The sequence below is a fragment of the Coregonus clupeaformis genome, unplaced genomic scaffold (genome assembly GCF_020615455.1).
Source record: "Coregonus clupeaformis isolate EN_2021a unplaced genomic scaffold, ASM2061545v1 scaf0280, whole genome shotgun sequence".
Classification (NCBI taxonomy): Eukaryota; Metazoa; Chordata; class Actinopteri; order Salmoniformes; family Salmonidae; genus Coregonus; species Coregonus clupeaformis.
In genome coordinates, this window is record NW_025533735.1 from 288,035 (window position 1) to 303,606 (window position 15,572).

Consider the following 15,572-nt stretch of genomic DNA (forward strand, 5'->3'; position numbering starts at 1 on the left):
TTAGTCTATGCCACTCCGACATTGCTCGTCCCCTAATATTTATATATTTCTTAATTCCATTCTTCTACTTTTAGATTAGTGTGTCCTGTGGTGAATTGTTAAATACTACTGCACTGTTGGAGCTAGAAACACAAAGCATTTACGCTACACCATAATAACATCTGCTAAATATGTGCATGTGACCAATACAATTTCATTTGATTTTGATTTGAAATGCTTCACAATTGATTTCTTAAATGGCAGGCTATAGCCTTGGAATAATAATAATAATACAGCCTAAATAATTCATTTTTCGTTTCCTTAGGCTACCTGGCTTGCTCTGACTCATTTAGAGTTAGTATGTTGTTTAACAGCCGGTTGAAATGTCGAACATTAATTGATGGTGACAGAATCACACATTGCTTAAGCAAAGTCAATTTTGTTTATCCTATAAAATGTTGTGCAGCCTCTGAATATCATAACAAATCAAAAGATGTCAATATGCATCGGTCACGTCTTTCGCCTGCATTTTGACAGCCTGTTTACTGGCATATAGATCGCTTTATATAATCGCTTTTCTTTACACAAAAGCCACAATACCTCCCTCATACCCCCTCAATTAGAGCCCTGGTTTTAACTCAACACATTCCAGTTCTTCCTGACACTGAGATATTTAAAGTGCATGGTGATTAGGGTTGAATAGCGGGAACCCGTTACCGAGATCTACGTTCAAACCCACTACCGTTAAACCCACAAACCGATCGATTATATTACATTGTTTATATTAACAGCAAAATGTAAAATGGAACTGTTAAATTATATGCAATGTCTAAATCCTGGCTTATCGAGGGGCCTTGTCTCTGCTATCTGCATGATCAATCATCAACCCTCCGGGTGGGGACAGAGCACCTCTCAGGATGGAGCGCCCAGGACAATGCATGTAGACCTACCATCTCATCATGGTAACTGTTGCCTACGGTAACATAAGGACAGAATCGCGATCTAATTTACACATCTACATCTGGTTTTCGGGTGGGGGGCAAATTTTTTATTGTAAAGATACTTATATTTTTATTTATTGCAGCGGCAGAGTTTTAAAACAGCCCTATCCGCTTGAATATCTTTGCTTTAAATCAATGACATGCCAGCATACTCTCTACTTGATCTTTCTCTCAAAATATATAAATGCAACAGCAAACAATTTCAAAAATTTTTACTGAGTTACAGTTCATATAAGGCAATCAGTCATCTTGAATTAAATGCATTATACACCCCGGGGAATAATATGATACTTTTAAAACATTTTCTGACATAGTGACCGCACTTAGAAATGTTCATTTCTCACATTTAATCAATTATTTTGAATGTTTGGGAATGATGTGTACTAAGGCATTTGTGAAATCTCTATAGCAGTCAGGAGCAAGCCAAAAGCGGCCGTGCGTTTGGACAATGAATAAACACCGCGTTTGCTTGCTTGCTTGCCTGCTAGCCAGCCAGCCCATAGAGAGGCATTGTATTGTGGATTTTTGTAGTCGAGCCTGAGCTGCGACAATAGCCCAAAACAATTTTTACGTTTTCTACCAACACTTATTATAATGGCTAAATGAAACATTTGATCACAAAAAAATATTGTTCTCACATATTAGTAATATTATTAGTAGTGTTATTTAACAATGTAAACTTGCCCAGGACCAAGTTTGGGAAACACTGGGCTATAGCAGTTATTTATTCAGACCTATAACTGTTCAATCTTCGTGAAAAGAAGTGAAAGCCGTCTGCATCTTATTCTAGTCCTGTATTATTCAGCATGTCATTAGAATGATGAAGATCAGGACAACGAAACCTATTTCATTGAACTGTTTTAAAACGAGGAAGGAATGAAGCACCAATAGAGAGAGAAGGAGGAGGTAGGCTAATAACATTAGGGGAATATTATGGAGGTGTATATATACATTATACATGTAAAGTAGGCCCTATTATTAAAATCTAATTCGCTTAGCTTATGTCCTGCGAAAGCATGCATGTTCTCTCCCAGCTTCATGGTTTGAACAATGTGTGTAATTCCAGTCCACTATAATACAGTATAATACCATACAGTACAGTCACACTCAAAAAGATTAGCCTACTGGAGCTTGTTTCATTGATTTACCTAAAAAGAGCATAGCTACATCAATGGGCTTTTATGTTTTTCTGTATTGCCTAAATTAAAAAAAAATCCACCCAAAACCACAAATTCCTATAATTTACAGCGTTAAATAGCACTAATATGTGAGAACAATGTTTTTGTGAACAAATATTACATTTTCGTGTTATAGTAAGGTTGGTAGCAACGTGAAAATTGTTGTGGAAATCTGTTGCAGTTAAAGTTGACCACAACATCCGCAATGCCTCTCTATGGGCTGGTTGGGTAGCTAGCTAGCATTAGATGTAAAAAATAGTAATATTTTAGTAATATATATATATATATATATATAACAATTATTTGATAAAATATTGAATTTGGCCTTTACTACTAAAGCCCATATAAACTCATTGAATAACACATTCATAAATGGCAAAAAAAGACAGTCAAAAAAATACATCATAAGGAATAAAGTTTTGAAGTGTCTGTCCTGTATCTAGGAGACATAAGACAGATCAGGATTCCATATTTATGGGGCACAAAACTACTTCCATGCTTCTATTTGTTTGTATGGGATAGCTTCAGACGAGTCCCGTAGCACTTGTGTGGGTTGTAGAGCAAAACGGAGAACACTACCATGTTCATGAGAGTCTCTCCTTTTCATAGTGGGATCATACAGATGCTACAGACATTTCGTGAGAAGACCAATTTTCGGGATGTCTCATGGTCTGACAAACTCCGCTGTAGATCCGCCACCTTCACCGCAGATGTGGAAGGCCAACATAGGCGGATGCGGTGGATTGAGACGATATCTCCAGCTTAAACTGACTGATTTTGTTTGGGATTTTTTTATGTTACTTAGGTTGACGCACTGGTGCGTCGATATAATTTTAAGGGTTAATGGCAAGCCCTGAATAAGGTAAAAACTTTTTTTTAAGTCTCATGCAATGTAGGCCTGCATTGAACACCACATATAGGATTTGCTCCATTGGTTTGGTTGGTAGGCCTACATTATACTCAAATAGCCACAACAGCCTATTGGCTACTGTCTACAACTGTAAGGGTACAGCCTATTGGCTACTGTCTACAACTGTCAGGGTACAGCCTATTGGCTACTGTCTACAACTGTCAGGATACATCCTATTGGCTACTGTCTACAACTGTCAGGATACAGCCTATTGGCTACTGTCTACAACTGTCAGTGTACAGCCTGTGGCTACTGTCTACAACTGTCAGGGTACAGCCTGTGGCTACTGTCTGCAACTGTCAGGGTACAGCCTATTAGCTCTGTCTACAACTGTCAGGATACATCCTATTGGCTACTGTCTACAACTGTCAGGATACATCCTATTGGCTACTGTCTACAACTGTAAGGGTACAGCCTATTGGCTACTGTCTACAACTGTCAGGGTACAGCCTATTGGCTACTGTCTACAACTGTCAGGATACATCCTATTGGCTACTGTCTACAACTGTCAGGGTACAGCCTATTGGCTACTGTCTACAACTGTCAGGATACATCCTATTGGCTACTGTCTACAACTGTCAGGATACAGCCTATTGGCTACTGTCTACAACTGTCAGGGTACAGCCTATTGGCTACTGTCTACAACTGTCAGGGTACAGCCTATTGGCTACTGTCTACAACTGTCAGGGTACAGCCTATTGGCTACTGTCTACAACTGTCAGGGTACAGCCTATTGGCTACTGTCTACAACTGTCAGGATACATCCTATTGGCTACTGTCTACAGCTGTCAGGATACATCCTATTGGCTACTGTCTACAACTGTAAGGGTACAGCCTATTGGCTACTGTCTACAACTGTCAGGGTACAGCCTATTGGCTACTGTCTACAACTGTCAGGATACATCCTATTGGCTACTGTCTACAACTGTCAGGGTACATCCTATTGGCTACTGTCTACAACTGTCAGGGTACAGCCTATTGGCTACTGTCTACAACTGTCAGGATACATCCTATTGGCTACTGTCTACAACTGTCAGGATACAGCCTATTGGCTACTGTCTACAACTGTCAGGGTACAGCCTATTGGCTACTGTCTACAACTGTCAGGGTACAGCCTGTGGCTACTGTCTACAACTGTCAGGGTACATCCTTTGGCTACTGTCTACAACTGTCAGGGTACAGCCTATTGGCTACTGTCTACAACTGTAAGAGCCTCAGTGTTCACTGTAAACGCATTCCAGAAGTTGCACAAAAATTCTCAAAACTTTCAAGTTTCCGCTCACAAGACCTAAAATGTGCTCTGGGCTCCCAAAATTCGAGGAACATTGATGCCAACCATTTGAACTTAGTTAGTCATGTTGGCAATAGAATAAGCTTTCAAATGATGGCCACTTTTCCTGTTTGAAAATTGCAATGGATTGTTTTTGGATTGTGTAAACAACAGCCGTAATGGTGATGATGCAGGGCCGTGTTCCAGGTGGGATCGCTTCAGCGCCTCAACGGCAGAGCTAGGAAAGATCCAATAGGACCTCATAGCTGAAGGCTCTTTCTCAACGGCAGAGCTAGGAAAGATCCAATAGGACCTCATAGCTGAAGGCTCTTTCTCAACGGCAGAGCTAGGAAAGATCCAATAGGACCTCATAGCTGAAGGCTCTTTCTCAACGGCATAGCTAGGAAAGATCCAATAGGACCTCATAGCTGAAGGCTCTTTCTCAACGGCAGAGCTAGGAAATATCCAATAGGACCTCATAGCTGAAGGCTCTTTCTCAACGGCATAGCTAGGAAAGATCAAACAGGACCTCATAGCTGAAGGCTCTTTCTCAACGGCATAGCTAGGAAAGATCCAATAGGACCTCATAGCTGAAGGCTCTTTTGTTGGGTCATAAAAGTGTTTTGGAATGACTTAGGAAGTGTTCATAAAATTTTAATATGTACACTACCAGTCAAAGGTTTGGAAACACCCACTCATTCAAGGGTTTTTCTTTATTTCGACTATTTTTTACATTGTAGAATAATAGTGAAGAAATCAAAACTATGAAATAACACATATGGAATCATGTAGTAACCCCCTAAAAAAAATATATATATATACAAAAAAAAATCCTTTGTCATCAGCCCTTGAAAAGATAAATGAAATATAAATGACATATGAAATATACACAGTGTACAAAACATTAAGAACACATTCCTAATATTGAGTTGCACCCCCAAGTTGACTTCAATGCTTCCCACAGTTGTGTGAAGTTGGCTGGATGTCCTTTGGGTGGTGGACCACTCTTGATACACACAGGAAATTGTTGAGCGTGAAAAACCCAGCAGCGTTGCAGTTCTTGACACAAACCTGTGCGCCCTTCGCTCCTGCTTGACAAGCACTACTGTCTGGCAATGGCTGGGAAGTAGCCGCTAAAACTAACTCAGACTCAATGGGAAGTAGCTACTAAAACTAACTCAGACTCAATGGGAAGTAGCTACTAAAACTAACTCAGACTCAATGGGAAGTAGCCACTAAAACTAACTCAGACTCAATGGGAAGTAGCTACTAAAACTAACTCAGACTCAATGGGAAGTAGCTACTAAAACTAACTCAGACTCAATGGGAAGTAGCTGCTAAAACTAACTCAGACTCAATGGGAAGTAGCTACTAAAACTAACTCAGACTCAATGGGAAGTAGCTGCTAAAACTAACTCAGACTCAATGGGAAGTAGCTACTAAAACTAACTCAGACTCAATGGGAAGTAGCTACTAAAACTAACTCAGACTCAATGGGAAGTAGCTACTAAAACTAACTCAGACTCAATGGGAAGTAGCTACTAAAACTAACTCAGACTCAATGGGGAAGTAGCTACTAAAACTAAATCAGACTCAATGGGAAGTAGCTACTAAAACTAAATCAGACTCAATGGGAAGTAGCTACTAAAACTAACTCAGACTCAATGGGAAGTAGCTACTAAAACTAACTCAGACTCAATGGGAAGTAGCTACTAAAACTAACTTAGACTCAATGGGAAGTAGCTACTAAAACTAACTCAGACTCAATTGGAAGTAGCTACTAAAACTAACTCAGACTCAATGGGAAGTAGCTACTAAAACTAACTCAGACTCAATGGGAAGTAGCTACTAAAACTACCTCAGACTCAATGAAAATGTACAATTATTTGTGTAAAATTAACAGTGAAATACGACTTAGACTCATCCTCTGGCTTAAAAACAGAAGTCCAAACTCTGGTGGTACGGTAGTTTCCTGGGAAGAAACAACACTGCTCAATGAAAACCATTTAACCTATAGCAGAGCGCTTTGACACACCCACTCCTTTTCCACACGCCCACTACTTTCCTTTCGACACACCCACTCCTTTTCCACACGCCCACTACTTCCTTTCGACACACCCACTCCTTTTCCACACGCCCACTACTTTCCTTTCGACACACCCACTCCTTTTCCACACGCCCCCTACATTCCTTTCGTCACACCCACTCCTTATCCACACGCCCACTACTTTCCTTTGACACACCCACTCCTTTTCCACACGCCCACTACTTTCCTTTCGACACACCCACTCCTTTTCCACCCGCCCACTACTTTCCTTTCGACACACCCACTCCTTTTCCACACGCCCACTACTTTCCTTTCGACACACCCACTCCTTTTCCACACGCCCACTACTTTCCTTTCGACACACCCACTCCTTTTCCACACGCCCACTACTTTCCTTTCGACACAGCCACTCCTTTCCACACGCCCACTACTTTCCTTTTGACACACCCACTCCTTTCCACACGCCCACTACTTTCCTTTCGACACACCCACTCCTTTCCACACGCCTACTACTTTCCTTTCGACACACCCACTCCTTTCCACACGCCCACTACTTTCCTTTCGACACACCCACTCGGCCATACTCCGTTGGCCATATTTGGATGCAGCTACCCCCTTTTCAGTGGAAAGCCAAAAGGTGGTTCCACCCAGAGCCATGTGTTTAGACTGAGCCAGCTCACAGTACAATTCCACCCTATCCGCTTACGGGTTAACGTTTTGGTTGGCCAACAATATTTTAAGACTATTTTAATGCCTGTCTGTTTAGTGCTCCTTGCTTGATGTTGCTGAACCCTTATTGGGAGGTGGCTAACTAGTCTGTATATTCCACTGATTCATATGGATACCAGTCGGCTGTAAAAATGGGTAAAAACAGAAAAGCATATAACTGTAGCTATGTGGTCTTTACTTGATGTGGTGTGTAGCATAGAGTGTATAGTCCTTTATTCTCTATGGACCAGATGGTAGTGTACAGGTCAGAGATGGCTTGATGTGGTGAGCAGCATAGAGTGTATAGTCCTTTAGTCTCTATGGGCCAGATGGTAGTGTACAGTTCAGAGATGGCTTGATGTGGTGAGCAGTATAGAGTGTATAGTCCTTTAGTCTCTATGGGCCAGATGGCCAGTTGGGGAGGGCTACAGCATGGGGAAAGAAACTGTTCAGATGGGGGTCTATAACATCCAATCACATAGGTTTACAGCAGCTGACGGTTGAAAATTCATCGCTACTAACTCAAACTTCCTTGGTTTAAATAAAGACCATTTCTGTAAAGATAAAAAAGTATATAACTTATAAATCATGAGCCTCATCTTGAGGAGTCACCTGTGATAGTATTCATAAAGAGTAGGAGTACTGATCTGGGATCAGTTTTTCCTTTTAGATCATAATGAAACAGATTAAATGGGCAGGGGGGACCTGATCCTAGATCGGCACTCCTCCTCTGAGACACTGCCTTTATGAATAAGGGCCCAGGAGTCACCAGGACCAACTGGAAGTATCTCGATAAGAGCTTCTGCTAAATGTCTAAAATGTAAATGTAGTATGAGTCAGCAGGACCATGAAACCAAACACTTGGTGTTGTAAAGTTTAGTTACAGCAGTGGTTTACTGCCATCTAGTGGAAGATACCAATAAAACACTTGATTATAAGGATGGGGAGGCGACTGAGCTGAAACTAAAAGTACAGGATCCATTTGGAGATGACAGAGCAGAAAACACTATATGGAGAGAACTGAAAAATAAAGTAAGTATTTCTGAACAATAATCTATTCTAATGGACAGTGGAACAAAGCCAGATGGCAGTAACCTCACTTACTGCTGTTTCCTTGGTTTTTACTGGGATTTTGTAGTTACATCAAATTTGACCCTCCATTTTCTCTGAAACTGAAGATAATTGAACCAGGACACTTTGTCACATGATAAAACAGATACTACGAAGCCTGATTTAGGTCTGAACTCATCTTTGACCAAATGTGTAGCAACAGTTTGCAATTGTATGGCAGAATAGCTGTGCACATAATTCTAATACCTCTTCATGGACTACATTTGAACACTTGAACAGTGTCTTCTGTTAGGGTGTGAACTGGTATGGTAAGATTACCTAGTGGGGCCAGTAACTGAAAGGTTACCTGAGCCGTCAAGGTAAAAATCTGTCTGTGCCCTTAAGCAAGGCACTTACACCTGATTTGCTCCAGGGGGCGCCGTACTACTATGACCCTGTAAAACAACACATTTCACTGCATCTATCCGGTGTCTGTGACAATACATTTAAAAATATTTTATTTTATTTATTACAACAGTTAATTTAACAATGCTGGTTATAAATCTTGTTGACATTCATCCAAGGACACCTTGACTTGCATTACACTCTCCTTCCAGAAAAATATTCTCATGAAATCATATGACTCATAGTTAGAGAAAAGGATTCCTGTGAACGCGGCCTGCTACAAGCAGGAAACAGGTTATGGATGTGTGATCTATCTTGGCATCTTTTTGGGTAACCACATTGGAACATTCCAACATTCATCTTTAAGGACATGAACTGGCAGAACAGGTTTCAGCAAAGTATGGAGTCATTGTTTTCAGGAAGGTGTCTCCATGGCGATAGGAGGGCCAGGAGGCAGACTAAGGGCAAGGGAAGCCACCTGAACTACTGCCCTACAAAGGCAAAGAGCAGTCTACGCAAACAGTGAATCTGAGACAAATGGCTTTAAAGTTTGTTTTTTTGTCCATGAATATCAACCATGACCACTGATCTGACCTATGACCCCTTAAATGCTGATACTGCACTCTGCCTTTGTATGACCTTAAACAGCTGTATGGGTCATGCAAAAGCAAAGTGCAGTATGTAGAAATCTAAATGTGTTTATCCAGCTGCTACCCCTGGGGAGAGAGGAGCTGTATTGAAAGGACATAGGGAAAATAAAGTCAAACATTTCAATACAAAATAATAAAAACAATCACAGCATTACTCAGTCTCAATGTATTTTAACCATATTAACCTGTTTAATCAAATTGTTTTCATTTGGAACACTAAATCCGAACTACATTTGGAGTTCCAGACACTTGTAGAATGTCTGCCAAGGCACATTTTAAGAGCTATAAAGAGACAGGGAGTGGGAGAGAGAACAGGTAGAACCTGATATGGAAATGAGCAGAACAAACTAAAGGAACTTTCCACCACCGAATGATCATTCCAGACTCTACTTCTATTGAGAGACATATAAAAGGTAAGACGACGATTGTTATGTGTATTAATATAGTTGATGATATTGTTATGTGTATTAATATAATTGATGATATTGTTATGTGTATTAATATAGTTGATGATATTGTTATGTGTATTAATATAGTTGATGATATTGTTATGTGTATTAATATAGTTGATGATATTGTTATGTGTATTCATATAGTTGATGATATTGTTATGTGTATTAATATAGTTGATGATATTGTTATGTGTATTAATATAGTTGAAAATGTTGAAAACTCTCCTTAAAATGTTTTGGATATAAATTCGATGCATGGGGTGAATTCCTTCTGTTTCCATCTGTGTGTCCCAGGGTGATCGCTCCTACACTATCTAGAATCTAAAAGGGTTATTTGGCTGTCCCCATATATAGTTGATGATATTGTTATGTGTATTAATATAGTTGATGATATTGTTATGTGTATTCATATAGTTGATGATAAAAAAAAACTCTGAAACTGTCAAGAGGAGTGAAACAAGGTTGTCCACTATCGGCATATCTATTTATTGTGGCCATCGAGATGTTAGCTATTAAAATCAGATCCAATAATAATATCAGAGGATTAGAAATACAGGGCTTAAAAACAAAGGTGTCATTGTACGCAGATGATTCATGTTTTCTTTTAGATCCACAACTAGAATCCCTCCACAGCCTCATAGAGGATCTAGATACATTTTCTAACCTCTCTGGATTAAAACCAAATTATGACAAATGTACTATATTACGTATTGGATCACTAAAAAATACAATGTTTACATTACCATGTAGTTTACCAATAAAATGGTCTGATGGTGATGTGGATATACTCGGAATACATATCCCAAAGGAAATAAATGATCTCACTTCAATAAATGTTAATAGAAAGTTAGCAAAAATAGATAAGATCTTACTACCATGGAAAGGAAAATACCTGTCAATTTGTGGAAAAATCACCCTGATTAACTCATTAGTATTATCCCAGTTTACCTATTTGCTTATGGTCTTGCCTACGCCTAGCAAACAGTTTTTTAAATTATATGAGAAAAAAATATTCAATTTTATTTGGAACGGCAAGCCAGACAAAATTAAAAGAGCATATTTATATAATGAATATGAATTCGGAGGACAGAAATTATTAAATATTAAAGCATTAGACCTATCACTAAAATCTTCAGTCATCCAAAAGTTATACTTAAATCCGAACTGGTTCTCAAGCAAATTAGTAAGATTGTCTCACCCACTGTTCAAGAAAGGCCTTTTTCCCTTTATTCAGATTACAACCTCTCACTTTCAGTTATTTGAAAAGGAAATAATCTCCCAAATGTCACTATTTCTAAAACAAGCCATAGAAAGTTGGTTGCAATTTCAATTTAATCCTCCAGAAACGACAGAACAAATAATGCAACACATATTGTGGTTAAATTCAAATATACTAATTGACAAAAAACCTTTATTTTTTGACAGAATGTTTAAAAAAGGTATAATCTTCGTAAATGATATCATCGGTAGGACTGGTGGAGTTATGTCGCACATGCAGCTAACAAAAACATATGGAAATGTCTGCTCTACCCAAAATTACAACCAAATAATTGCAGCCTTACCGCAAAAGTGGAAGAGGAAAGTTGAAGGGGAGAAAGTAAGGAACTTGTCTGTCGGCCTTGCATTAAAGAACATAATTGGTTAAGGAAAACTGTGATAAATAAAAAAGTATATCAGTTTCACTTAAGGACCAAAGGATTGACAGCCGTCCCATATAGATTGCAAAATAGTTGGGAAGAGATCTTTGACGTACCGATCCCATGGCATAGTGTTTATGAACTGACACGCAAAACGACACCGGATTCAAAAATTAGAATCTTTTAATTTAAATTATTATATAAAATTCTTGCTACCAATAGAATGTTATTTATATGGGGGATACAATCTTCCCAGTTCTGCAGATTTTGCTGTGAAGAGATAGAATCATTAGATCATTTGTTTTGGTTCTGTCCATTTGTAGCTTCTTTTTGGACACAGGTCCAGGAATGGCTAAAGGATTGCAATATTTACCTGGAACTAACCTTGCAGATAGCATTACTGGGTGATCTGAAAAGTCATAGTCAATCAATCAATAATATAATAATACTTTTAGCAAAAATGTTTATTTTTAATTCACAATCTGTAGAAGCAATGAGAATAGAAAGGTTCAGAACTTTTGTAAAACATCACAGTACGGTTGAAATATATATGGCAAATAGAAATCCTATATGGATGGTGTTAAGAGATAGATGGGAGGTATTGAATAGAGTTGAAGGATGGGACTAATAACAAATAACAACAAATAATAACAAAGATAGCTAATAATGTAAGCATACTGTGTCCATAATAAGTATATAGGTTGTATGTTGGGAGCTTTTGGGAAAGAGCCCAGTTAGAAAGATATGGCATTTAGAAGCAAACCGGATGGACATCATGAAAATGATCGGAGAGGTTGAAAGTAGAAGAAGTTCAGGAGCAAAAAAATCAATAAATATATATATATATATATATATATATATATATATATATATATATATATATATATATATATATATATATATATATATATATATAGAATTATTGTAAAATTAACTCTGTCCATAAGGTGTAGATAGTAAGTATAGACCGGAAGTAGAGGCCTGGGCGTTGTTGTTCACTAATTTACTCCAAGTAGGGAAAGGATGGTGGGGTTGAAAAGTAATAAAGGGGAATATATATATAAAAAATAAAAATAAACATGGGGGATTGGAAGTGATGCAGACAATTACATTGATAGAAGATACAATCTATCTGCAATATTAAGCTGATCCATTCCCCCCAAAAAAATAAATAATAATAATAATAATATATAAATACAAAAAAAAAAAAAAAAAAGATATATAGTTGATGATATTGTTATGTGTATTAATATAGTTGATGATATTGTTATGTGTAATAATATAGTTGATGATATTGTTATGTGTATTCATATAGTTGATGATATTGTTATGTGTAATAATATAGTTCATGATATTGTTATGTGTATTAATATAGTTGATGATATTGTTATGTGTTTTAATATAGTTGATGATATTGTTATGTGTATTAATATAGTTGATGATATTGTTATGTGTATTAATATAGTTGATGATATGTTTTGTAGACAGTGTTATAATAGGCCTACTCTCCTTAAAATGTTTTGGATATAAATTAGATGCGTGGGGTGAATTCGTTCTGTTTCCATCTGTGTGCCCCAGGGTGATCGCTCCTACACTATCTAGAATCTAAAAGGGTTCTTTGGCTGTCCCCATAGGATAACCCTTTGTAGAACCTTTTGGTCCTAGGTAGAACCCTTTTGGGTTCCATGAAGAATCCTTTCCACAGAGGGTTCTACATGGAAGCCAGAAGGGTTCTACCTGGAACCCAAAAGCGTTCTCCTGTGGGGACAGCCAGAGGACCCTTTTGGAACTCTTTTTTCTAAGAGTGTACTGTATCATAGGTCTATAGACTTGTCTTCTCAAAACAGGCTTAAAACACAACAAGCAACAACATTTTCTCTTTCTAATCTACTGTTAACGCTTTTCACTCAGGAAGGTATGTTGTGTGAAAGAGATACAAATAAATACTGTGGAAAGACTAACAACAACTTACACTTCCTAAAAACAGGTTGTGTGTATTCATTAGTGCCCACCGTAGCAAAACGTTTGGCAACAGAAACCGTTTAGGTCACGTTGTACAGCGTTTGGAGTAAACTGTTTATGCAACATTTTAAAACTGTTGGCTGCGGTGTAAACTAATGAATACAACCCAGGTTGTAGCCTACAACTCGGCTGTTGATGTCTGCCTCATGCTGTAACCTGAACTTAGCCTGAGGGGTGGACTATGATGCAAGCTAGATATACTGGTTTTCTAAAGTTAGCTTCAGTTAGCTTCACATTCCAGCTCAGGCCTCATCCATAGGAATGTACAGAGTGCCAGTCATCAGGAAGGTGCTCTCAGCAGAACAGAAAATATATAATGACTTGACAGTTTAATCATACAAAATGGCGCTAACTGGACGTGGGCAAGTCAAATTCAATCAGTGGAGGTTGCTGAGGGGAGGACGGCTCATATTAATGATACCATTCCACCTATTCCGCTCCAGCCATTACCACAAGCCCGTCCTCCCCAATTAAGGTGCCATCAACCTCCTGTGAATTCAATATATCAATATTCATTCGTCATAGTTCTACATTTCACATTTCATATGATAAATGTAATTGTATCATAGTTCTACTATAGTGTAGCGATCTATGCAACTTCCGGCGTGAGTTTACTGTGAACACTGAGGCTGTACCCACTTTAAGTTACAGTTTTAACAGAGACCAAGTAGGCTATTTGATCATAATGTAAAAAAGGCCTCCAATAACATTTAACATGGAAATAGCTGTTCTATCATTCAGCCTACAGTAGCAGCCAATGTGTGGTGTTCCTTCCGTAGCCTCCACTATTATATTAGAAAGTTAGGTCATTTACAGACATTCAATAGTCAGAGTAGGTTTGATATATGATCACTTATCGTGCTGACCAACCTGAAGGTCTCTGTTGGAAATGTGAAACATGCCTAGGCTACATGCTCTGTCCTGCTACTGGTAGGCCTGTAACGTTATGGGAACTGATCTGAACAGGTTTAGGCTGGTCATCTAGGATATGTAGGCTATAGCTGAGGTATAGACCTCCATCTGCATATCACTAACAAACCGCTATTATATACTCAGCAAAAAAAGAAACGTCCTCTCACTGTCAACTGCGTTTGTTTTTAGCAAACTTAACATATGTAAATATTTGTGTGAACATAACAAGATTCAACAACTGAGACATAAACTGAACAAGTTCCACAGAAATTGAAAAATGTGTCCCTGAACAAAAGGGGGATCCAAATCAAAAGTAACAGTCAGTATCTGGTTTGGCCACCAGCTGCATTAAGTACTGCAGTGCATCTCCTCCTCATGGACTGCACCAGATTTCCCAGTTCTTGCTGTGAGATTTGCCGACGACACAACAGTGGTAGGCCTGATCACCGACAACGATGAGACAGCCTATAGGGAGGAGGTCAGAGATCTGGCCGTGTGGTGCCAGGACAACAACCTCTCCCTCAACGTGACCAAGACAAAGGAGATGATTGTGGACTACAGGAAAAAAAAGAGGACTGAGCACGCCCCATTCTCATCGACGGGGCTGTAGTGGAACAGGTTGAGAGCTTCAAGTTCCTTGGTGTCCACATCACCAACGAACTATCATGGTCCAAACACACCAAGACAGTCGTGAAGAGGGCACGACAAAGCCTATTCCCCCTCAGGAGAGTCTAAAAAGATTTGGCATGGGTCCTCAGATCCTCAAAAAATTCTACAGCTGCACCATCGAGAGCATCCTGACTGGTTGCATCACCGCCTGGTATGGCAACTGCTTGGCCTCCGACCGCAAGGCACTACAGAGGGTAGTGCGTACGGCCCAGTACATCACTGGGGCAAAGCTTCCTGCCATCCAGGACCTCTATACCAGGCAGTGTCAGAGGAAGGCCCTCAAAATTGTCAAAGACTCCAGCCACCCTAGTCATAGACTGTTCTCTCTGCTACCGCACGGCAAGCGGTACCGGAGTGCCAAGTCTAGGTCCAAAAGACTTCTCAACAGCTTCTACCCCCAAGCCATAGACTCCTGAACAGCTAATCATGGCTACCCGGACCACCCCATCCTTTTTATGCTGCTGCTACTCTGTTAATTATTTATGCATAGTCACTTTAACTCTACCCACATGTACATATTACCTCAACTACCTCAACTAGCCGGTGCCCCCGCACATTGACTCTGCAACGGTACCCCCCTGTATATATAGCCTCCCTACTGTCACTATATTTTACTTCTGCTCTTTTTTTTCTCAACACTTTTTTTGTTGTTGTTTTATTTTTACTTTATTTTTTGTTTAAA